Genomic DNA, 26,694 nt, shown 5'->3' with positions numbered 1-26,694 from the left:
CCGTAGGACCGGGAAAAGCCCCCTAGGGCACCCCACAATGGTGACAAATCACTTAGGAATTGGAGATTCCTGGGAAAATTAAGTACTGTAAATTTCTGGGTTATTTTTTGCTCTCTGCCATGCTAGTTTTGTAAGTGTGTCCTTTTGCTTGAAGACAGTAAACTTGGCTCAGAACCCCAATTCTAGCCTGGACTGAGCTATTAAGTTGTGGTGAATAATGGAGGTTATTGTGGCTTCTCAACTGGGTTAGTTTTTAGATCAATATGACATACTACATAGTTCCCAGTCAGGATTTTGTGCTGGTTACAGCATCGAAACTGTGGTTGGTATTCTCAGGGATAACATTAGAACTTTTACTAATGACTGCAAGTGAGCTTTAATAATGCAATTCAATCTCATGGCTATCTTTTATTTAGTCGAACATAATATTAAACTGCAAATATTGGAAAATCTTAGTATTCATGGTAATGTTCTAGTTTAAAGGCTTTTGTCTAGGTCCTATAAAGTTAAAATGAACAATGAGCTCTCATCTAGTTGGATACACATATCGAGCACCTCAGGGATCCACTCTCTCCCCTATTTTATTTAATGTATTTCTTTCCTCCTTGGGTTTTCTGTTAAATGTATTCTGCAAAATTTCATCAGCTCAGAAGACATTATTAATAGAGCCTACAAAAAGACCCCTTAAAGACACAAATCACCTCCTAAACTATCCTATTCTAACACCATCTTCTCTAACTCCTCATCCATCTTCTGCTTACTTTTGATTGTATCCAATATCCTGTCATGACTCTGTCATAACAATACTCTGAGGCATATTTTCAAAGCACTTAGCCTTCCAAAGTTCCATAGAAACCTATGGAACTTTGGAAGGCTAAGTGCTTTGAAAATATGCCTCTCTGTAAGCCACATTGAGCCTGCAAATAGGTGGGATAATGTGGGGTACAAATGTAACAATAATAATTATACTATTCTTATTCCCATTTTCATCCCTATTGGAACAGTAAAAATCCATTATTTCAACCTGTATAAATGTAGTTAAGGAATGCAAACATATTGTCTGAAATTAAATGTAGACAAGACCAAATTTCTCCTAATAAGAAACAAGTACAACCCCTTGCGGGATACTTCGATTAAAATTCAAAATAATGAAGGGGGACTCAGAGCGTGTCAAAAATACACACTGACACCCCCGCAGGCCCCTTTTTACCGCAGTTTGGTAAAAGGGCCCTTAATCAGAGCCATAAATTCAGCAGCCTAACTTAAACAGATACCCTGGCTGAAAATCCATTTGGTGCAAGCCAGATCATTAGGAACTGGATTTCTCACTATTGAATATTGGCCCCACACTTCTTAGCTCCAAATAACACCGAGGGGCCCTTTTAATAAAGTGTAGTAAAATCTGGGCTTAATGCATTGCGGATTGCGGGACAATACCACACATTAAGCCCAGATTTAATGCAACACTTTTTCAGGGCTTTGATTTTAGTTGCAGGTCATGCACTAATGTTCTCAAGACCTGCAAAAACATAACATGGGACTACTTACCACCCCCTATCTTGGGGTGATAGCATCTGAGGATCTGAAGGCGATGAAACAGTGTGACAAGGCTGTGGCCGTAGCTAGAAGGTTGCTAGGCTGTATAGAGAGGGGTGTGACCAGCAGAAGAAAAGAGGTTTTAATGCCCCTGTATAAGTCGTTGGTGAAGTCCCGCCTGGAGTATTGTGTTCAGTTTTGGAGGCCTTATCTTGCTAAGGATGTAAAAAGAATTGAAGCGGTGCAAAGAAAAGCTACGAGAATGGTATGGGATTTGTGTTACAAGACGTATGAGGAGAGACTTGCTGACCTGAACATGTATACCCTGGAGGAAAGGAGAAACAGGGGTGATATGATACAGACGTTCAAATATTTGAAAGGTATTAATCCGCAAACAAACCTTTTCTGGAGATGGGAAGGCTGTAGAACTAGAGGACATGAAATGAGATTGAAGGGAGGCAGACTCAAGAAAAATGTCAGGAAGTATTTTTTCACGGAGAGAGAGTGGTGGATACCTGGAATGCCCTCCCGCAGGAGGTGGTGGAGATGATAATGGTAATGGAATTCAAACATGCGTGGGATAAACATAAAGGAATCCTGTTCAGAAGGAATGGATCCGCAGAAGCTTAGCTGAGATTGGGTGGCAGAGCTGGTGGTAGGAGGTGGGGCTGGTGGTGGGAGGCGGGGCTAGTGCTGGACAGTCTTCTACGGTCTGTGCCCTGAAAATGGCAGATACAAATCAAGGTAAGGTATACACAAAAAGTAGCACATATGAGTTTATCTTGTTGGGCAGACTGGATGGACGATGCAAGTCTTTTTCTGCCGTCATCTACTATGTTACTATGTTAGTATTTGAGGTGCTAGATGCTCCTGTGTTAACTCTGCATTATCCAGTTAGTTTATGCTAATCATAAAGCACTAACTGGACAGCTCAGGAACACCCATTCTCTGCTCATGACAAGCCCCCTCCAAAAAATATTCAATAACGCACTGGTTAGCATGAACAAAAAAGCAGAATACCTCAAAACAGTTCAATGCATTTCTGTGGTAGACTGTTCTCGCACACTAACCACAAATTAAGGGCGTAACATCCTTTACTAAAAGGTCTCCTAAGCTAGGAGGAGAAAAGGGGGAGATTAAATGGACATTTACAAATATAGGGGTCTTTTACTAAAGCTTAGCTTTATAGCAGGGCCCACTTTATTCCTATGGAACCTGCTGCAGATAACTGGAGCTAAGCTTTAGTAAAAGACCCCCACAAAGTATAGGACAAAGGTCTAAGATTTACTCAAAATAAAACTGAAAAACTGCATTCCGGAAAATGAAATAAGTACTATATCACATAGGAGTCAGCTCTGTGGGTGCTGAGCACCTCTAATATTGGGCAAGCTCTTTCACTGTGTCCAGGGAGGGGTAGTTTGTACTGTTTGGCACCCCCAATAATTTTGAAATGTTGATGCCTATGCTATATTGGTATTTTAATTCAGTTGCAAAGAAGCATTGGACTCTGATAAAAAAAAAAATAAATGAAAGTATCACCAAGTACAAAAATGTGTCTGTAAGATAAATGCGTAACTCAATCAATTGCTTGAGGATTTGCTTACATTTGAACATAGAGCTTGCAGTGTCTAATGAATTGGAGTCTCCATGCTGATGGGAATGTGTTACTAGTGCCTTGACTGCTAGGTCAAGGTCAAGGTCAATTTTATTGGATTATACTACCACTCATATAAACAGCATAGCGGTTTACAAAATAATAAAAAAATCATAGGGTTGGGGATGACATAATACAAAATCAAAACAAAGCTTGAAAATACATCATAGGAAAAAGACAATCATGGGCTGTTTGTTATGGAAAATTACATTTGGACAAGTTCTACTATACATGATCACTCTTGTACATTATACAGTGGTGAGTTATTCATGTAATTTCCTGAAATTGATATTATTTGATCTCCCGATTCCCAAAGGTATCACCTCTAAGAAACTTTTTGTTTGCTTTTCAAACTGCTAATTCTTGGAAACTCTTAGAAATATTACCAACTACACAATGTTCAAGAAAGGTTTGACGGCACTATTGTTTCATATTTATGTGACAAAGAAGTAATTTTGTTTATAGTTACTTCTATTGCTTTATCACTATTATTATTATGTGCCTGTTCTAAGTATTATTCTTGCTATATTATGTAGACTATTGTGTTCTAGAATCTTGTTGTAATCCGCTGTGAACTATATGCAAGTGGCAGATGAAGTTCAATGTTGACAAGTGCAAAGTGATGCATGTGGGTAAGAGGAACCCGAATTATAGCTACGTCTTGCAAGGTTCCGCGTTAGGAGTTACGGATCAAGAAAGGGATCTGGGTGTCGTCGTCGATGATACGCTGAAACCTTCTGCTCAGTGTGCTGCTGCGGCTAGGAAAGCGAATAGAATGTTGGGTGTTATTAAGAAGGGTATGGAGTCCAGGTGTGCGGATGTTATAATGCCGTTGTATCGCTCCATGGTGCGACCGCACCTGGAGTATTGTGTTCAGTACTGGTCTCCGTATCTCAAAAAAGATATAGTAGAATTGGAAAAGGTACAGCGAAGGGCGACGAAAATGATAGTGGGGATGGGACGACTTTCCTATGAAGAGAGGCTGAGAAGGCTAGGGCTTTTCAGCTTGGAGAAGAGACGGCTGAGGGGAGATATGATAGAAGTGTATAAAATAATGAGTGGAATGGATCGGGTGGATGTGAAGCGACTGTTCACGCTATCCAAAATACTAGGACTAGAGGGCATGAGTTGAAGCTACAGTGTGGTAAATTTAAAACGAATCGGAGAAAATTTTTCTTCACCCAACGTGTAATTAGACTCTGGAATTCATTGCCAGAGAACGTGGTACGGGCGGTTAGCTTGACGGAGTTTAAAAAGGGGTTAGATAGATTCCTAAAGGACAAGTCCATAGACCGCTATTAAATGGACTGGAAAAATTCCTCATTTTTAGGTATAACTTGTCTGGAATGTTTTTACGTTTGGGGAGCGTGCCAGGTGCCCTTGACCTGGATTGGCCACTGTCGGTGACAGGATGCTGGGCTAGATGGACCTTTGGTCTTTCCCAGTATGGCACTACTTATGTACTTATGTACTTATGTACTATACTCATGGGAAACGGCGGATTATAAGTGAACTAATTGTAACTGTAGGTAAAAATGTACAATATATCCAAGGAAAGAAGAGCAGGAAAGGGCAATAAAGCATCCTGTCCTTGGGTAATATACTGAAATAGAACTAAAGACTTGGAGAATCCTACCAAGCCAGCAGTGGCATACTGACAAGAGGAGGGTGAATGTCAAGAGGGATGTGCTGGGACAGGAAGGAGTTGGAAGGTCAACAAATAAAAACATAGGACCTTTTGTGAGGTATTGGCATAAATCTCCTACATTCATGAACAGTTCCGGGGGGAGGGTGGGAGGGTAGAGAAAAGAGAAGAGAAGAAATGGAATTGGGTGCCTTGACCCAGAAACGCTTTATAACCAATAGATTCCATAATAAAAAAAAAGGGGGGGAGGAAGAACAGGAGAGGGGGGGGTGGAGGGGGGGGGAAAATGTGAAAATTGTACTACCCTGACATCAGAGGTTGGATAGAGTTGAACTGATTACATGTTAAGTTTATGGTTGTTAATTGCAAACTGTATCTGTATTTAAAGATGTTGTTTTGAATAAAAAGATTTAAATATAAAAACATAGGACCTTTAATGTGCTGTTAGGGGGTGGGGGCACAAATGTAAACATTGGCCTGGAAACCCATGGTAACAATTGTAAACTAGTCTTGCTTAGGTCAAGAATGCAAATTAAAAAAAAACAAATTCAAGGGTAAAACTTACTTTTATCATCTCTGTTCTGAACAAGTAAATGTTTGACTTCCAAATGCAAATACTTTTGCAACTCCTAAAATGACCTTGTAAATATATTAAGTATTTTCTAAAGAGCTTCTATTGAAATTATTTCACAAACAAAAGTAAAGGATATGTTTTATTAGAGTCAGCTGCTCACTTGTCAATTGTTTCGAAGTAAAAATAAGTTTTGATGATATCTGACAAACACAGAGTTCAATGCACTAAAGAGTGATGCTATTTTGCAAAAAAAGGTTATGCAAGAAAAAACATGCAATAGAGCCCAAAACATGCACATTATTCTGCAAATGCCCCCCCCCCCCCCTCCCCGTGCAAATAAGAAATGTATTTATTTATTTATTTACATCATTTGATATACAACACCCTTTTGGCTTGGAGCAAATCACAGCAATTTTCAATGTCAGTGCATAAAAACATCATGTCAATAGTCATAAAGTAGCAGTTAAAATTAACATTAAACATAGTAACATAGTAACATAGTAGATGACAGCAGAAAAAGACCTGCATGGTCCATCCAGTCTGCCCAACAACATAACTCATATTTGCTGCTTTTTGTGTATACCCTACTTTGATTTGTACCTGTGCTCTTCAGGGCACAGACCGTATAAGTCTGCCCAGCACTATCCCCGCCTCCCAACCACCAGCCCTGCCTCCAAACCACCGGCTCTGGCACAGACCGTACAAGTCTGTCCAGCACCATCCCCGCCTCCCAACCACCAGCCCCGCCTCCCGATCTTGACTAAGCTCCTGAGGATCCATTCCATCAGCACAGGATTCCTTTATGCTTATCCCACGCATGTTTGAATTCCGTTACCGTTTTCACTTCCATACATATACAGACTTCATAGCAGTTGAGGATATATGGAACAATGAGACTACATTTAGACCACAAACAAATCAAACATGCAGGGCAACACTACGATCATAGAGTTAATCAAGCTTCTGATCCCATCTAAGCTAGTAGACTCAATAAAAGCTTGCCTAGAGAGAAAAGCTTCATGGTCTCTCCCAAAAAACTCTAATCGCCTTTCTAATCCTAAATGACGAGAGAGTGAATTCCATAAGGCTGGTGCCAAGAAATAAAAGGCAGTTTCTCTTGTGATATCTAGTAGGAAATAAGAGAATTTTGATTTTTGAGAATTTAGCGCACACATTGGCTGGTAAGGAATTAGTAGGCCGGCCAGAAACTGTGGTTCACCTTGAAAAGTGCCTTATATGTACGGATTAATAGTTTATATTTGGTGCGATAAGTACATGGCACCCAATGAGCTTCCTTCAGGAGTGGTGTGACACAATCAAATCATCTACCACATGCAAATATTTTTATAGCAAAAATTTGGATATTTTGCAGGTGATTTAAGGTGTATTTTTGTTACCATAATCCAGACTACTTAAAACTAAAGCGTGTACTAATTTCTGCAAGGATGGTTTGTCTAGAAAAGGACACAAAGCTCTAATGGAATGCAAAGCAGCAAAACATCTGATCAGTAGAGCAATATGAGGCTCAAAGCATAGTCTAGGATCTAGGGTGATTCCTTATGGACCTGATATTTAAAGCAAGAGGCTCATGACCATTTAAATCACTTGATCGAGACTACCTGGCAATATTCGGCAGCAGTTAACTGGACAGTGCTGCTGAATATTGCTGCTAAGTGGCCAACTCCTAATCGGTGAGGTTAGGGGCAGGCCAAGGACAGAGATTGGGTGGAGCATTGCCCTAGCCAGTTAGCGGTGATATTCAGATTGCACATAAAGTTAGTACAGATAAAAGGCTGTCCTAACTTTATGTGCCAAGTTTAACTGGGCACCAGTTAAACTCACATATGATCTGGTGGCCCCCTAATCCACCTCTCACCTCCCAAGGAAAATAGAGACCTGCCCTAGCTCCCCCCTCCTCCCCTCCATTGGCCTCCTGATGGTCTAGGTGAAATTGGGCAGGAGTAATGCCCACTCGCTCCTACCTGGCACTGCTTCCTTTTGAAAATGGCTGTCACAATCTCTAGCGGCAGCCTCTTGATACTTGACAAAATGGAGCAAAAACAATTTATAAACTGCCTTGTGCAAACCTATTTCTTTAAGATAAGAAAGGAGTAGACTTTCAGTTTAACTCTGCTCCAAGATGACCACCTCGAGTGAATGCTCCTGTGCTTCTAGTTGAATATTAACTCCTTCCTGCTGCTCTTCGTTCTTCTTTTTGATATATTATTGCTCTTTGTGCTGTGGGATCATGTCAAGATTGAAGCAAAAATTAATTTGGTGTTTCCTCCCGCTGGCAGTTCAAAATGGTCAAAACAAGACCTGCCAAAGCTGATTAAAATGGCATCTCTGAGAGAAGTATCAGAACTGCTTGAGTCCATTATGGAAGAACTATCGCAAATCAAGGCAGTACACATGCTATTTCTGATTTGAAAGGGGATACTACCAATATTAAAGAGCAATTAAGTGTATGGAGAACAACATGCATCACTCGAAGGCAAAATGCTAGATCACAAGCAAGACATCTGGGATCTTATGCAACAGAAAGGTTTTTTTTGAAAGTATACAACATGAATTAGAGGATGTAAATAATCGTAGCTGCAGAAACAACATATGCATCTTAGGCCTGCCTGCTTGAGGGGTCTACTACTACTACTACTACTATTTAGCATTTCTATAGCGCTACAAGGCGTACGCAGCGCTGCACAAACATAGAAGAAAGACAGTCCCTGCTCAAAGAGCTTACAATCTAATAGACAAAAAATAAATAAAGTAAGCAAATCAAATCAATTAATGTGAACGGGAAGGAAGAGAGGAGGGTAGGTGGAGGCGAGTGGTTACAAGTGGTTACGAGTCAAAAGCAATGTTAAAGAGGTGGGTTTTCAGTCTAGATTTAAAGGTGGCCAAGGATGGGGCAAGACGTAGGGGCTCAGGAAGTTTATTCCAGGCGTAGGGTGCAGCGAGACAGAAGGCGCGAAGTCTGGAGTTGGCAGTAGTGGAGAAGGGAACAGATAAGGATTTATCCATGGAGCGGAGTGCATGGGAAGGGGTGTAGAGAAGGACGAGTGTGGAGAGATACTGGGGAGCAGCAGAGTGAGTACATTTATAGGTTAGTAGAAGAAGTTTGAACAGGATGCGAAAACGGATAGGGAGCCAGTGAAGGGTCTTGAGGAGAGGGGTAGTATGAGTAGAGCGACCCTGGCGGAAGACGAGACGGGCAGCAGAGTTTTGAACCGACTGGAGAGGGGAGAGGTGACTAAGTGGGAGGCCAGCAAGAAGCAGATTGCAGTAGTCTAAACGAGAGGTGACAAGGGTGTGGATGAGGGTTTTGGTAGAGTGCTCGGAAAGAAAGGGGCGGATTTTACGGATGTTGTAAAGAAAGAAACGACAGGTCTTGGCAATCTGCTGGATATGAGCAGAGAAGGAGAGAGAAGAGTCAAAGATGACCCCAAGGTTTCGAGCTGAGGAGACAGGGAGAATGAGAGAGCCATCAACAGAAATAGAAAACGAGGGGAGCGGGGAGGTGGGTTTGGGGGGAAAATGAGAAGCTCGGTTTTGGTCATATTTAATTTCACGTGGCGTTGAGACATCCAGACAGCAATGTCAGACAAGCACGCTGAAACTTTGGTTTGGATGCAAGGTGAGATATCAGGGGTAGAAAGGTAGATTTGGGAGTCATCAGCATAGAGATGGTAGGAAAAGCCATGGGATGAGATTAATGAACCAAGGGAAGAAGTGTAGATAGAAAAGAGGAGGGGACCAAGAACAGAACCCTGAGGTACGCCGACAGGCAGAGGGATAGAAGTAGAAGAGGATCCACCAGAGTGAACACTAAAGGTGCGGAGGGAGAGGTAGGAAGAGAACCAGGAAAGGACAGAGCACTGGAATCCAAATGAGGGTCTGAGGGTAATGACCCAGTTGCATTTATCAAAACATTTTTACCTACTCTGTTGGGCCTTTCATTCCACCATGCATTCAAAGTGGAGCATGCACATCTTGTCCCATCATGAAGAGCTGCCATTCTGCAAGGCCTGCAGCCATTTCTCCTCAAGGTACTTTGATATCAACAGGTTATAGCAGTTTTAACTAAGGCCAAATCGTCACCTAACATCTCCTGGAATGGTGCCAAGATTATGATTCTACTGGATCTTGCACCACTCACTGCTACTTAAAAAAAACAAAACAAAACAAAACAAAACAAAAAAAAACATCTGTTTGCCCTAAGACCTCAGCTTCATCAGCTGGGTGCACATTTCAGCATATTTTACCCTGCCAGACTCAGAGTCACCTATGCTAAGCATTCTTACAATTTTTAATGTTCTGATGCACTTAAGAAATTTCTTTTGGAGCATGGTCAAGCAGTTTTTTAATTTCCAGATATATTAATGGTAGATGGCATATCCTTAAAATATAAGTAGCTATATAATCAACTATTCTTGCTTTATTCAAAATCAATATTTTATTTATTTATTTATTTTATTTATTTGTTGCATTTGTATCCCACATTTTCCCACCTCTTTGCAGGCTCAATGTGGTTTACAATACATCATGAGTAACAGAAATACATTAAAAAGTATACCTTTATTGATAACTGAAGGATTTTGAGTAGCATGATAATGATAAAACATGATAGTATTTTAACAAGCAAACATATTAAGAAATATTTAAGAAGTATATAAGAATTATATAAGAAAATAAACATTTAGTAGTAGCTAAAGGATCTTGGGTACCATGATAGTGAAAGATCAAGGTAGTGTTTTGGCAGGTTGACATAGAAGAGGCAGTTTTGGATGTACGTATAGGAGTTTATATTTGTTGATCATTGTTGTATGCCTTATTAAAGAGATGAGTCCCTATAACACATCAGTCATTCATCATATCCTTTCAGTCCACCCTATCTTTAAAACCATTCATACTCATGTATCAAATCTACACAGTGTTGTGGTTTGCAGGCCCAGAAGCATAAGACTAGCTGCCAGCCCATCAGCCCCTATGCCTTTAAGAAGGCAGACTCAGAAGGAATGTAGTACTGCTGCACTTTGTTTATATCAATTGCAGGCATAGATGGCATTATGATGAGGTTGAGGCATGGAGAAAGAGAAAATATATCATCAAGGTTTGGTGTTAAGGGGGAGGGAAAGAGAAACTGAGGGGAGAGTAGAGGCCAGAGACAGGATCCTCATGCCTGGTCTGAAATTTGGCCACAATCCACCCCTTTCAAAATTTCATGAGCAAGTTTGTGATGAAGCTCAATTGTATGCATAGAAAGTTACATGAGAAATCTCATGGATTAGTTCATTAGCCTTAGCTCACAGAAATGGCACACATGACATTTAGCCAGATGGGGTTCACACCTTCCACAGAAACGGAACACAAACAGAAATTTGGTGGAAAGGAACCAGTATCAAGTGATCAGTCACCACATCAAGGTAAGATGCTCCAAAAGAAACCTTTATTATGACCCAACACCGTCCGTGTTTCGGCTAAAATGCCTTCCTCAGGGGTCTACAAAACAATCAATGAGTGTTCAATTTCGTATCGATTGATGGAGCATTTAAAGTATCTCGACAAGCGTCTCGTGTAACGAGCTGTCAGTACAAATACAAAGACTAAAAAAGACATGACATTTCCAAGTAGAAAATGCCATTATTACTCGTTCATCTACCATTGATTTTTTTTTTCTCTGTGAACAACTTTAAATTGTAAAACCTTATTTTCACATTTATTAGAAAAAAATAACATTTGTTTTGAGCATTGGATCCAAGTTTAGCAAAACTATTCAATTGAAATGACAGGCAGAGCCAGACTGTGGCATAGGCAGACTAGGCAACTGCCTAGGGCCCAAATGATTAGGGGGTCTTGGAGGATGAGCTCAGGAGGCTAGGGCTGTCAGCTGTTTGGATGTTTCAGGATTCTACTGATTTGTAAATTACTTGCTGCAAGCCAAAAGAATGGCTAAAGTGTTTTGATATTTTTCAACGTTTAGCCCTTTATAACTCTCCAATGCTCCCCCCCCCCCCCCCACACCCATCTACGGTATAGATTTTGGTAGGATCCAGTCAATGGGAAAGCTACTCTAGTCACAGGAAGGAGGGGCTGAACTGTGGTAATCTCTTGTGCCCTGCAGATGCTGTCGGGGCAACTAAACTCTGTATGAGGACTTGAAGAGAGCCAGTGGAACCAGGAAGTGTCCTAGGGAAAGTTGTCGAGAAGGGGTAGGAATATAAAAGGAATAGGAGAGATGTGAGGGGGCTGTTACAGGCTGAGAAAAGGGATTGGCAGCAAATGCAAATGGACTTGGGGAAAATCCACTATCAGGCATATTTTCAAAGCACTTAGCCTTCCAAAGTTCCATAGGTTTCTATGGAACTTTGGAAGGCTAAGTGCTTTGAAAATGAGCCCCTATGTATTCCTGGAATATGTAGCATGGAATTTATTAATTACTCTTTTGGGATGTTACTTGTGACCTGTATTGGCCACTGTTGGAAACAGGATTCTGGGCTTGAAGGACCTTCAGTCTGTCCCAGGGGCAATGTTTAAGTACATATATACATAATTGAAGACAGAGCTGGGGGAGGGGGGGGGGGGGAGAGAGCATTAACTGAATGAGCACAAGAGCTGCACTGTACCAAAAGAGAGAAAAACCATGTGTGAATGTCTTATCTTGTCTGAAAAGTATGTGTGTGGGCCTGAACAGTGAGAGTGTATGCATATGTGTACCTGAACAGCAAGAATATGTGTGCATGTGTAGAGCCATACTAAGGGCTTTGTGCCAAAATTGCTCCCCATTCATTTGCTCCTCTGGCCATAGTGCAGTGGATAGGGGGCACCAAAGGGTGTATCATACAGGACACAGTTCTGGCTCAGTACAGCCTTGCATATGTTCATGTATGTTTTTGTGCCTCTGGTAAAGACAGTCTCATAAAAATTTGGCCTTGATTGAGGAAATCCATTGGTATAAATGTACAAGTGTATATACTACCTGAAAGGAAGTTTTGCCAAACTAACTATTAAGTAAGGACTGGAAGAGTAACCTAATGGTTAGAGCCCAGTTCAAATCCCACTGCAGCAATATGTGATCTTGGGTAAATCACTTAACCCTCCATTTGTACCTGAGGATGTTACCAATGGTGTGCCACAAGGTTCGGTTCTTAGGCCATTTATTTTTGACCTTTTTTGGAAGCAATATTGCTGAAGGGCTGTCAGGTAAGGTTTGCCTCTTTGTGGATGATACCAAAATCTACAATAGGGTAGACCTCCTTGATGGTATGGATATTATGAGGAAGGAGTTAGTGAAGCTAGAGGAATGGTATACAATTTGGCAGCTTAGATTTAATGCTAACAAATGCAGGGTCATGAATTTGGGTTGCAAAAACCTGAAGGAACAGTACAGTTAAGGGGGTGAAGAACGTTTGGGCATGAAAGAGGAGCGGGACTTGGGTGTGATCATATGTGATGATCTTAAGGTGACCAAACAGGTAGAAAAGGTTATGGCAAGAGCTAGAGGGATGCTTGGGTGCATAGGGAGAGGAATGGCCAGTAGGAAAAATGAGGTGATGATGCACCTGTATGGTGAGACCTCATTTAAAATATTGTGTAAAATTTTGGAGACCACACCTTCAAAAAGATATAAACATGATGGAGTCGGTCCAGAGGGTGGCTACTAAAATGGTCAGTGGTCTTCGTCATAAAGCTTATGGGAACAAACTTAAAGATCTCAATATGTATACTTTGGAAGAAAGGAAGGAGAGGGGATATATGATAGCGATATTTGAATACTTATGCAGCTTAAATACACAGGAGGCAAATCTCTCAACTGAAAGGAAACTCTGGAATGAGGGGACATAGGATGAAGGTGAAAGGGAATAGACTCAAGTTACTATGTTACTGTGAAGAAACAGTGTGTTTGAACCATGTAAAATGAGTTTATCTTGTTGGGCAGACTGGATGGACTGTTCAGGTCTTTATCTGCCGTCATTTACTATGTTACTATGTAAAATGTATTGGATATTTTCCTGTCTTAAATATGTATGAAGTGTATTTCTCCTGTTTGGCCAGCAGATGGTGTATGTTTATGCTTAAAGCTGTTACAGAGGACTAACCTCTTTATTTGGCACACAGATAATAGGAAGTGTCTGTAGTGATACAACCAGTTTTTATTTGAAATTTGACTGTTCTGGGCTCTGATTGGCCTGGAGTTTTGAAAATTACCCAGCAGATGATGAGTGTTGCTTCAGTCAGCCTAGAAGAAGAAAGAGACAGATCTTTTTGCTAAGACTCTGAACAATTATATGTCCTGATCTTCCCAGGTACTGTTTAGACAGTATATAGATGTTTTAGTTAGTTTTCTAATTGATCCACTTTTCAGTTACTTATTACTGTTTGCTATTTGCACATTTTTGTTCAGTATTCAATATTTTATGAGAATAAACAAAATTGTTTGTTCGCTCTGCTTGTCTGGACTGATAAAGAATCCTGGTGGTTTGTGTGTTGACTCTGTGAATGCTTTCTGGGAACTGTGGGACCACTGGGAGTGTGGCCCCGGTAACCTAGAAATAACGGGATAATTGGAGAGCGGGAGACTCGCCCAGAGGCGGTTATGATCAATTTGGTGGGGGGAGGGTGCTAGTGTAAAGCACAAGTGGCAGGTGCAGGCGGACCTGAGAAGTGCTTGGGATAGACCCTCTAAGTGGTCGTGGGGTAACCCCAGGCGGGTGGCTAGGTGTTTTGTCACAGTTACTATGTTAGTTCTTCACGGAAAGGGTGGAAGCAGTAGAGATGAAAACAGTATCTGAATTCAAGAGAGACTGGAACAAGTACATAAGATTTCCAAGGGAGAGATAGGGAGAATAAATGGCATGGATGGGCAGACTGGATAGGCCATATGGTCTTTATCTGCCTATATTTGACTGTGTTTCTATGTGAGCCTTCTAGGGACAGAAAAATACCTACTGTACCTGAATATCCTCTGCTTCAAAAGCTTTCAGGCAGTATATAAGAAATTAAAAAAACAAACCTTGCCAAATTCCTTTAAAAACTCCTAATACTGCCTATATATTATCAGAAACACCAAAGAAAGCCTAGTCTCCATGTTCACTCACAAATTTATTGCCACCACACCCAAAGCAAGACTGTACTTTCACTGCTACTTCTGGAAAGGTAAAATGTGGGAAGAAGGCCATGTATGAAAATATGAGAGGAGGAAAGCAAGGAAAATGAATGTATCTCTTGAGGGGGTAGGGATGGGAGTAGAGAAACCAAGCCATAGTAGGGGTGCCCACCCATGTATGTTTGCTTAGGTACCAAAACAGTGTTAATCTAACCCTGATGGGAGGTACCAAATAGAAACATAGGAACATGATGGCAGATAAAGGCCAAATGGCCCATTTCCTCCTCTCTGTAAGAGATCCCACGTGTCTGTCTCATGCTTTCTTGAATTCAGACAGTTTTTGTCTCCACCACCTCCATCGGGAAGTTATTCCATGCATCCACCACCCTTTCCATAACAAAGTATTTCCTTAGATTACTCCTGAGCATATAACCTCTTAACTTCATCATATGGTCTCTAATTCCATTGTTTTCCTTCATTTGAAAAAGGCTAGCCTCCAGTAGATTAATGCCATGGAGAAATTTCAATGTCTCTTTCATATCCCCTCTCTCCTGCCTTTCTTTCAGAGTATACATATTGAGGTTTTTAAGTCTGTCCCCACTGACCAATTTTGTAGCTGCCCTCTGGACCAACCCCATCCTGTTTATATCTTTTTGAAGGTGTGGTCTCCAGAGCTGCAGACAGTATCCTAAATAAGGCCTCACCAGAGACTTATACAAGGGCACTATCATCTCTTTTTACCTACTGGCCATTTCTCTCCCTATGCACCTAAGCTTCCTTCCGTCTTTGACTGTTACCTTTTCTACCTGTTTAGCCACCTTATGATCATCAGATATGATCACCCCCAAGTTTTACTCTTCTTTCGTACACAGAAGTACTATACTGTTCCCCTGGATTTTTACAACCCAAGGGCATGTCCCTGCATTTTTTAACATTAAATTTTAGTTACCAATTCCTAGACCATTCTTCAAGTTTCGCAAGATCCCTCCTCATGCTATCCACACCCTCTACCCTATTACAGAGTTTGGTACCATCCGCAAAGAGTCAAACCTTACCAGACAATCCTTCCACAATATCATTCACAAAGATGTTAAAAAGAGCCGACCCAAGGACAGATCCCTGTGGTACATCACTGATAACATCCTTTTCCTCAGTGCGAACTCTATTTACTACCACCTGTGTCTCCTTCCATTTAACTGGTTTTTAACCCAGTCAGGAACAAAATGGGCCCTGCTGCAGATAACTCGAGCTAATCTTTAGTAAAAGACCCCCCATAAAGCCCTGGCTGAAACAAGCACTTTTTCAATAACCTGTATGTGACTTTGAACTAGTGTAAAACAAGATGTGGATATTTTTCCCCATACAAATGTATTTCCTTTGTAAAATGGAGAATACATGACATCTCAGTGTGGTTTGGATCTCTGTGTGCAAATAGCTTCTGAAATCAGTATTTACATGTGTGTGTGATAAACATAGGTATATGCCACTATGAATATGTTTCTAAAATAATAGCCTAAATCAATTAATACAAGCTGAAAAGAATGTGTGAAATGAACTGAAAAATGTCCAAAAAATGAAAATAAAATCCAAATTAATCAAAAACAAACCAAACTTTTTTGTCTGTGCATATTCTTAGAGTGAGACATTTGATGATGGTGGAAAATGGCTGACATAAAAACAACAGCAGAGAGAAAACACACCAAGGGCTAAATTACACAAATTTACTTTAACAATCAAGCAAGGAAACTAAAACCAGTTAAAAATTACTGTGCATTAAAAAAAAATCAGGTATAGAAATACACCACCTGTTCCTCAGACCCCACCCCCACCAACTTACTTAACACCATCTCTCCTACTATCACCCCCCCCCCCCCCCCCCCATCTGTCATATCCTCAACCTCTCTCTCTCCACTGCAACTGTCCCGGACACCTTCAAGCATGCTGTAGTCACACCACTCCTCAAAAAAACATCACTTGACCCTACCTGTCCCTCCAACTACCGCCCCATTTCCCTCCTACCCTTCCTCTCCAAGATACTTGAACACGTTCACAGCTGTTCCTTGATTTTCTCTCCTCTCATGCCATCCTCGATCTGCTTCAATCGGCTTTCGCCCCCTACACTCGACAGAAATAGCACTATCTAAAGTCTAAAATGACCGGTTCCTCGCCAAATCCAAAGGTCACTACTCCATCCTCATTCTCCTCAACCTATCCGCCGCTTTTGACACTGTCAATCACAACTTACTTCTTGACACTGTCCTCTTTTGGGTTGCAGGGCTCTGTCCTCTCCTGGTTCTCCTCTTATCTCTCCCATCGTACCTTCAGAGTACACTCTCATGGTTCATCCTCCACCTCTATCCCGCTCTCTGTTGGAGTTCCTCTGAGATCTGTCCTTGGACCCCTTCTTTTTTCAATCTACACCTCTTCCCTGGGCTCCCTGATCTCATCTCATGGTTTCCACTATCATCTTTATGCTGACGACACCCAGCTTTATCTCTCCATACCAGACATCACTGCGGAAACCCAGGCCAAAGTATCGGCCTGCTTATCCGACATTGCTGCCTGGATGTCCAACCGCCACCTGAAACTGAACATGGCCAAGACCGAACTTATTGTCTTCCCACCCAAACCCACTTCTCCTCTCCCTTCACTCTCTATCTCAGTTGATAACACCCTCATCGTCCCCATCTCATCTGCCCACAACCTCGGTGTCATCTTCGACTCCTCCCTCTCCTTCTCTGCGCATATCCAGCAAAGAGCCAAGACCTGTCGCTTCTTCCTCTATAACATTAGCAAAATTCGCCCTTTCCTCTCCGAGCACACCACCCGAACTCTCATCCACTCTCTCATCACCTCTCGCCTTGACTACTGCAACCTACTCCTCACTGGCCTCCCACTTAGTCATCTATCCCCCCTTCAATCCGTTCAGAACTCTGCTGCATGTCTTATCTTCCGCCTCGACCGATATACTCATATCACACCTCTCCTCAAGTCACTTCACTGGCTTCCGATCAGGTACCGCATACAGTTCAAGCTTCTCCTACTAACCTACAAATGCACTCGATCTGCAGCCCCTCCTTACCTCTCTACCCTCATCTCCCCTTACGCTCCTACCCGTAACTTCCACTCTCAAGACAAATCCCTCCTTTCAGTACCCTTCTCCACCACCGCCAACTCCAGGCTCCGACCTTTCTGCCTCGCCTCACCCCATGCTTGGAACAAACTCCCTGAGCCCATATGCCAGACCCCCTCCCTGCCCATCTTCAAATCATTGCTCAAAGCCCACCTCTTCAATATCGCCTTCGGCACCGAATCACTACACCTCTTCTCAGGAAATCTAGACTGCCCCAACTTGACATTTCGTCCTTTAGATTGTAAGCTCCTTTGAGCAGGGACCGTCCTTCTTTGTTAATTTGTACAGTGCTGCGTAACCCTAGTAGCGCTCTAGAAATGTTAAGCAGTAGTAGTAGTAGTAGTTACTTAGAAGCCCAATCTATTTCAGTGATGCCAAATAAAACCAGTAATATATTTTGAAAGATAGAGGGAACCCGGGGAAAACAGCTGGCAAATTATTGGAGCTTTATGACAAGCTAGAATGAGCTCATGTTGATGTGTGCAGGTATTACATGGGGAAAAGGAAAGCGGATGGAATTTGATATGGTTACAAAAATCAAAGCAGTTTACATATTATCTACAGGTACTTTATATTGTACTTGGGGCAATGGAGGGTTAAGTGACTTGGAGGAGTATTTTCAAAGCAGTTCGATTTCCGAAGTTCTATAGGTTACCATATCACTGAGGTTCTAGTAACCTATAGAACTTTGTAAGTAAGTGCTTTGAAAATAAGCCACTAAGTCTACCACCACCCTGTATCCTCAATTCATGTCCTCTAGTTTTACTGTTTTACCATCTCTGATATTTAATAGTCTCTATCATATCTCTCCTGTTCCTCCTTTCCTCTAGGGCCCTGATGGCGAACCTATGACACGCGTGTCAGTACTGACACGCGTAGCCATTTTCAGTGACACGCGGCCGCATGTGGCCGCATACAGAGAAGCAGCGGAGTTCCTTGCTGACACCCGGGGCGGATCGCCGATGCGCCCCCCCCTCCCCCCCGGTGCAGCGCGACCTCCCCCCCCCCCCCGGCGAAATCACCCGGTGCATGTTTACCCGCTGGGGGTGTGCCGTGTGCGCTCCTATTGGCTCCCTCCCTGCTGCTCCCTCTGCCCCGGCTCCTCACTTCCGGCCGGCGGAGCAGAGAGCAGCGGAATGCCGTGGGGGACGCATCTCTGAGGGCCCTGTGATCACCATTACCAGCAACCATCATCCAATCTACTGTTCTGGGGTGTCGTGGATTTGTAATTGACCACCATTACTGAGATAGGTGAGGGGGAGGCTGGGAGAGGTGAGGGCATGTGCTATGGGTGCCGTTTCCCGCCATTAGAAATAGCGGCAGCCATCTTAATTTACATAAGGTGGTCAGTTAGGCTAGTTAACCCTTAATTGCCTGCAGGGCTAACAGGCTATCTATAATTCTATCTTCTGTCTCTGCCCCCCTGATGGAGAACTCAAAAAATAAAAAACCAAGGTTAAGTAAAGGAAGTGGTAGTAGCAGTAGCCGACCCTTTCAAGAGACATGGACCGAGATGTATGGCATTATAGAAAAAAATGGCAAATCATTTTGCGTTCTATGTACTGAAACGGTAGTAAGCAGAACGTGGAATATAAATAGACATTTTGAAACTAATCATTCCCAGCTCTTGAAAAAAAGTGAGGATGAACGGAAGGAATACATTTCCAGGCAGCTACACTTTTATAAGAGCCAATCTAAGTCCATCCTTAAATTTGTAAAAGGTTCTACAAATTTAACATCTGCAAGTTTGAGCATTGCTCACTCCATAGCTCAGCATGGAAAAGCACTCAGTGAGGGAGAATTTATTAAAGAAACTCTCCTAAGATGTGCACCAGTTCTATTTCACGATATGCAGAATAAAGATGCAATTATTAAGAGAATATCTGAGTTACCAGGAAATTTGGAGTGCCTGGATCCGATTACCAGACACTTTTAGCACCCTGAAAAATATAGCAATGGCTTTACTCACAATTTTTCCCTCTACGTACTTTTGTGAAACCTTATTCTCAGCGTTAAATAATATCAAAACCAACAAAAGAAACAGATTGACAGATGAAGTTAGTAGCGCTTGCTTGGGCTTGAAGTGTACAAAATACCAACCTTCAATTGAAGATTTAGCCAATGAAATTCAGCAACAAAAAAGTCACTAATAGGCAGATTAGTTAAAGAATTCCCCCTCCCCCTCACTTATCTTAGTTCATGGCACCCCACACAAGTTAAATAATATCAAGACCAACAAAAGAAACCGACTGACAGATGAACAAAGAAGTCACTAAGTAGGTAAGTTAAATAATTAGTTTTTGGTTTATTAAATACAGTTTTATATTACAATTATACATTTTTGTTATTTAAACTATAAATATCGCGAAATTATGGTTTTTTTCTCGAAGTGACACACCACCCGAGTTATGCTCGGTTTTTTGGCGAATTTTGACACACCAAGCTCAAAAGGTTGCCCATCACTGCTCTAGGGTATACATATTCAGGTCTTTTTGCCCAAAAATCCATACCATTTTTATCGCCTTCCTTTGACCTGCTTCCAGACTTGTCTTTGCCCTTAGCAAGTTATAGCCTCCAAAACCGAAAACCACACTCCAAGTGGGGCCTCACCAATGATTTGTACAGCGAAATCAACCTCCTTTCATCTGCTGGTGATGCCTCTCTCTATGTAGCATCCTTCTGGCTACAGCTACCACCTTGTCACATTGTTTCATTACCTAAGATCCTCTGACACTATCAGCCCAAGATCCCGCCAGCACTTTTTAGACTCTCACACACTAGCAAATAGAGCTCTATTGGGTTCCTACACCTCATGTGCATCACTCTACACTTCAACACATTAAATTTGAATAGCCAAACATTAGATCATTCTTCTAATTTTCTGCAGACCACATCCTCCGGGACAACATGAAAAGTGATCTGCAAAAATTAGAAGAATGGTGCATGCAGATTTATCTCTAGCATATTCATTGTGGATATTCCTAAAACCTGATTGGCCAGGTGTGCCCCAGGGACTGGATTACAACACCCTGCTATAAAGAAAGCTGGTGCTTACTTTCCTTTATAGAATAGGCTCCTCCCACCAATGTTCCCTCGAGGTGGAGCGCACAAGTGACTGCTCATACATTTTAGGAGTGCCACTCACAGATTTTACATAGTTGCTCACAAAAATGTTCTTTTTTGGGCTATATACAGAAATGCATTGTTAATACTGGTGCCCAAAAATGTTGGTTTTTAAAACTTGTTGCTCACACGAAAAACATTTGCACACACCAGGACACTCCTTAGAGGAAACATAGCCTACGAGCCTACCACACTTCCTCTAGGCACGTAATTGTTGGCACCCTTTCATAAAAGTGTCCCATGATTTCTGCATGTTTGTCACAAAATGCCTAGCCACCTGCCTGGGGTTACCTTGTGGCCACTTAGAGGGTCTATCCCCAGCACAGCTGAGGTCCACCTGCACTTGCTGCTTGTGCTCTACACTAGCAAACCTTCTCCCACCGACTGGGTCATAACCGCCTCTGCGCGAGTCTCCCACTCTCAAATTATCCACAGTGACTTCTAGGTTAATAAAGCCACACTACCAGTGGTCGCACAGTTCCCAGAAAGCACTCACAAACCCAACACACAAACCACCATAGTAACATAGTAACATAGTAACATAGTAGATGACGGCAGAAAAAGACCTGCACGGTCCATCTAGTCTGCCCAACAACATAAACTCATATGTGCTACTTCTTGTGTATACCTTACCTTGATTTGTATCTGCCATTTTCAGGAAACAGACCGTAGAAGTCTTGCCCGGAACTAGCCCCAGTTTCAGGACACACACTGTAGAAGTCTTGCCCAGAACTAGCCCCACCACCCAAATACCAGCCCCACCTCCCAATCTCGGCTAAATAGTAACAATTACGGATGTTGGGGGAACTGACGTCACTGGAAGAAATGGCTGCCTAGTCCCGAAGCTCTGCCCCCTAACGCCGAAAAAAAGAATTTAACAGCACTAAAAGGCAGCTTTCGGTGGAAAAAGATGCTGACACAGACTGGCGGAATTCCCCTTCTTTCATACACTGTAATGAGCAAAACTCCCGCGACGCGCAAGAAGGAGAACGAGCGGTCAGAAAAAAGCATGGCGGGAAAGACCGCCAAGTGCCACGAGTCCTCGGATCGGGCCTGCCATCTGACTCTGACTCGGCCCTCTCGGTTGCTGAAACGCGCAATCCGCCCTCCAAAAAAGGTATTTCTACTGGGTTGCGCATATTCTTATCGAATATCCAAAAAGAGATCAAGCACTCAAAGGAAGAAATTCTTGAGTGTATGGACACACTGAGCACGGATCTCCGTGAGTTGGGGGGCAGGGTGGAGGAGGCAGAACTCAAACTGGAGGAGCAGGCGGAGTCCCTGACTAAACATAATAGTATGCCTATAAGTTAGATGACTTGGAGAATAGAGGACGCCGCAATAATCTTCAGTTCCGCGGCGTCCCAGAGGAAGGAGAGACGGAAGACGTCCTGAAGATAGTGCAGACTATGTGTGCCACGCTCCTGGGCCAGGAGGCAGGTGAAAACCCAGTGGAACTTGATAGAGCCCATAGAGCCTTGGGAGCACATAAGGAGCAGCAGGCACGAGACATCATAGTGCGCTTTCATAAATATGAAGTCAAAGAGCAGATAATGGCCAGTGCGCGGAGAGCGCAGAATCTCGAGTTCGGAGGGGCCAAGATTCTGGTATATCAAGATCTGTCGCAGTATACCCTGCAACAAAGATGCCAGATGAAACCAGCTCTGGAGGTCTTAAATAAAAATCACCTGCAGTACAGATGGGGCTTTCCCTTCTCCCTGAACTTTGCATTGAAGGGCAGCAGTGCACTCACTACAGGAAGCCTGGAAGCACTACACGCCGCAGAACTGGTGAGCACATCGGCCCCGCCAGGGGAATTGGCAACAACAACACGGGCTAAACTTCAAGGCTGGCAGCGGGTCCCAGGAAACACCAGGATTCTTTATCAGTCCAGACAGGCAGAGACAATAAACAATTATTTATTTTCTTTAAAATTGAACAATGAACAAAAAATGTGCAATCAGCAAAACAATGGCAGGTAACTGAAATATTGATCAATTATGAAGCTAACTAAATGTTTGCTTACTCCTAGAAAGTACTTGGCAAGATCAGGGCATATATCTGTTCATAGAGATTCAGCAAAGAGATCTCTCTCTCCTCTCCCAGGCTGAAACTGAAGCAACAGCCAGCATCTGCTAGGTAATTTCAAACTCCAGGCCAATCAGAGCCAAGAACAGTCAAGTTTCAAATACAAACTGGTTACATCACTACAAACACTTCCTATTATCTGTGTGCTAAATAAAGAAAGAGATCAGTCCTCTGTAACAGCTTTAAGTATAAACAAGCACCATCTGATGGCCAAACGGGAGAAATACACTTCAGACATATTTAAGACAGGAAAATATCCAATACATTTTACACACTTAAAACACACTGGGGTCCTTTTACTAAGGTGTGCTGAAATATGGGCTGTGGTAGTGTAGGCCCATGTTGTGAACACCCACAGATCCATTTTTCAGCGCACCTGTAAAAAAGGCCTTTTTTAAAAATTTTGCTGAAATGGTCGTGTAGCAAAATAAAAAATTGGCGCGCGTCCATTTTGAGCCTGAGAGCTTACCGCCAGCCACTGACTTAGCGGTAAGGTCTTTCGCGTTAACCATGCAGAAATCCCCTAAGCACCTCAAGTCGGAGTTATCTCCCAATTTTCTCCACGCTACTACTACTACTTGGTGGGAGGCGGGGCGGGTGGTTGGGGGGCGGGGATAGTGCTGGGCAGACTTATACGGTCTGTGCCCTGAAAAAGACAGGTACAAATCAAGGTAAGGTATACACAAAAAATGGCACATGTGAGTTTGTCATGCTGGGCAGACTGGATGGACCGTGCAGGTCTTTTTCTGCCGTCATCTACTATGTATGTATGTATGTTACTACTACTATTTAACATTTCTAGAGTGCTACTAGGGTTACGCAGCGCTGTACAATTTAACAAAAAGGACAGTCCCTGCTCAAAGGAGCTTACAATCTAAAGGACGAAATGTCAAGTTGGTGCAGTCTAGATTTCCTGAATAGAGGTGTAGTGGTTAGGTGCCGAAGGCGACATTGAACAGGTGGGCTTTGAGCAAGGATTTGAAGATGGGCAGGGAGGGGGCCTGGCGTATGGGCTCAGGGAGATTATTCCAAGCATGGGGTGAGGTGAGGCAGAAAGGGCGGAGCCTGGAGTTGGCGGTGGTGGAGAAGGGTACTGAAAGGCGGGATTTGTCTTGAGAGCGGAGGTTACGGGTAGGAACGTAAGGGGAGATGAGGGTAGAGAGGTAAGGGGTAGGTTAGCAGGAGAAGCTATATATTTTCTGGTGCGTGTAGCGGATGCACATAAAAAATAAAATTACCGCATGGGCCACGTGGTAACTGGGCGGTAACTCCAAATTGACACACGGATGTGCATAGGCGCCTACGCGGCTTAGTAAAAGGGCCCCACTGTTCTTCACAATCAATTGTTACTATTAGTACAGTATATTGCCCGCATTTCTATTTGATTTCTTAGCCACTGCCACACACTGAGCAAAAGGGTTTCAACATATCATCAACGATGACACCTAGATCCCTTTCCTGGTCGGTGACTACTAATGTGGAACCTTACATCATATAAGTATAGTTCAGGTTTCTCCTTCCCACATGCATCACTTTGCACTTGCTCACATTAAATGTCATCTACCATTTGGATGCCCAGTCGCCCAGTGTCGTAAGGTCCTCTTGTAATTTTTCACAATCGTCTTGTGATTTAACAACACTGAATAACTTTGTGTCATCAACAAATTTAATTACCATCTCTAGATCATTTATAAGTATGTTAAAAAGCAGCAGTCCCAGCACAGACCCCTGGGGAACTCCACTATCTACCCTTCTCCATTGAGAATACTGATTATTTAACCCTACTCTCTGTTTACTGTCTTTTAACCCCTTTTTAATCCACAATAGAACACTACCCCCTATCCTATGACTCTCCAATTTCCTCAGGAGTCTTTCATAAAGTACTTTGTCAAATATGTCTTTTGAAAATCCAGATACACAATATCAACCGGCTCACCTTTATCCATGAATTGAGGTTGAAGGGAAGCTGACTTGGGAATAATGTCAGGAGGTATTTTCTTCACTTTAGAGGGTGGTAGATACCTGGAATGCCCTTTTGCGGGAAGTGGTGGAGATGAAAAAGGTAACAGAATTCAGAAATGTGCGGGATAAACACATAGGAATCCTGATTAGAAGGAATGGATCCAAAGAAGCTTAGCAGAGATTAGGTAGCAACACTGCTAATTGGGAAGCAAAGCCAGTGTTGGGCAAGATTTCTAAGGTCTGTGCCCTAATTTTGGCTGAATAGTTTTTGATGGGCTGCAGCGGAGCTTTTCAGGGGCTTCAACAACTTCAGACATTTAGAACAAGGACAGTGCCTGGCAGACTTCTAAGGTCTATGCCCTGAAAAGGGCAAGGACAAATCAAGATCAGGTATCCATATGAAGTATTGCATCATAAACTCATTACATATGGTATCTTGTTGGGTAGACTGGATGGACCGTACAGGTCTTTATCTGCCGTCATCTACTATGTTTTTTCACCACTTCAGGAGACCAGAACACTGCACCAGTGATTTCACAGTAAGAATACTGAAAGGTAATTTTAAAACAATACAGGAACTTAAGACCTTTGAAATAAGAATGATTGAATATTTTGACACCCAACAAACAGGACTTAATAAGGATCTGGGTTTTCTAACTCATTATAAACCATAAAGCTGTATTTCTCTGTTTATTTCTCTGTTTATTACCCTCCTCTCACCTACCAACACCCAGTCTGTTAGAATATCAATGAAATGCTTTGATGTCCCCATGCATACCCCCACCCTCCCACTCTGTCAGACTGTCAAAGTAATGCTTTGATGTTTCTCCTATATATACTATCTGCTACCACATTTGCTTATTTCCGATCTGACGAAGAAGGGCAACCTTCGAAAGCTAATCAAGAAATGTATTAAGTTACAGTATGTCCAATAAAAAAGGTATCATCTTATTTTCTTTTCCATGTTTTATTTTGTTTGATTTCTACTGATAACCTTTAAGAGTGGACTAACACGGCTACCACACCTCACCACTTCAAAGAAAGAGTTAGAAAGGAAGGTGCAGTTTTTGACCTGTGATCTGTGACCTTCAACTACCTATATACTGGGTTGAGTAAACTGAGGGCTGAAGACAGGAATATAAATAAGCAAAATCCCTGGGTAGCTGAATGTATCCCTAGGAAGGACCACTTCCAGTTTTGCCAGGATCCTAAAGAAACGAGGTAAGCTCAATACAAAGATGTAACAGATGAATTGATACATTTGTTGCTTTCCTTTCTCTCTTGTTTCACATTGTTAACTGCCAGCAAAAGAAAATGCGCTTTGCTAAAACCTTTAAACAACATATTCAATTAGAATGCTTCATCTAACAGCCCCACCTATTTAAAATATCTAATCTGCAAAACCTCCGTACAATATGGTGCTCAGTTATGACAGAGAGGGATTAAGCATTACTGCCAGCCCCAACACGTCTGTGTACCAACCCTAAAAATATCAGCTTGCAGTGGAAAAGAGTAAAAATCACTTCATTAGCAAAAAAAAATCCTCATAAGAAGAAAAAACAGCTGTTGATAAGTTCCCTTACCCTTTTGTTCGGGTTTCTCCTCAGCATTTTCCAGTGCTACTCCATGTGACAAGTTGCTCTAACTTTTTTCACTATGCTATTTGCTAAGGAGAAAACAAGGAAGTGCTGCTGTCTTCTGACAGTCTATCCCAAGGTGCACTGCAGACATTCCTTGTCGGCATGGCAACAAGTGGCAGACATCCAGGCCCTGGCTGCTCACCAAAAAAAAAAAAAACAGGCTGCTCAACACTTTGCACTTTTACCTAGCTACACAATACACCATGGGCTTCATTCAACCCTGATGGTTTTGA

The 26,694-nt window shown here is 42.4% G+C and overlaps 1 protein-coding gene across 3 annotated transcripts in view; it reads right to left on the bottom strand.

Annotated features, from left to right (window-relative positions):
- Positions 1-26,479, bottom strand: part of ALS2CL (ALS2 C-terminal like) — a 178,492-nt gene extending 152,013 nt beyond the window's left edge. For all 3 annotated transcript variants that reach the window (XM_030197218.1, XM_030197245.1, XM_030197252.1), the window contains exon 1: positions 26,405-26,479. The gene's annotated coding sequence lies outside the window, so the exon portion shown is untranslated. The remainder of the gene's footprint in view (positions 1-26,404) is intronic.
- Between the last annotated feature and the right edge of the window lie 215 nt (positions 26,480-26,694).

The sequence above is a fragment of the Microcaecilia unicolor genome, chromosome 1 (genome assembly GCF_901765095.1).
Source record: "Microcaecilia unicolor chromosome 1, aMicUni1.1, whole genome shotgun sequence".
In the NCBI taxonomy this organism is placed as follows: domain Eukaryota; kingdom Metazoa; phylum Chordata; class Amphibia; order Gymnophiona; family Siphonopidae; genus Microcaecilia; species Microcaecilia unicolor.
The sequence above is the reverse complement of the archived record's forward strand: the minus strand, read 5'-3'. Positions and strand labels throughout refer to the sequence as shown.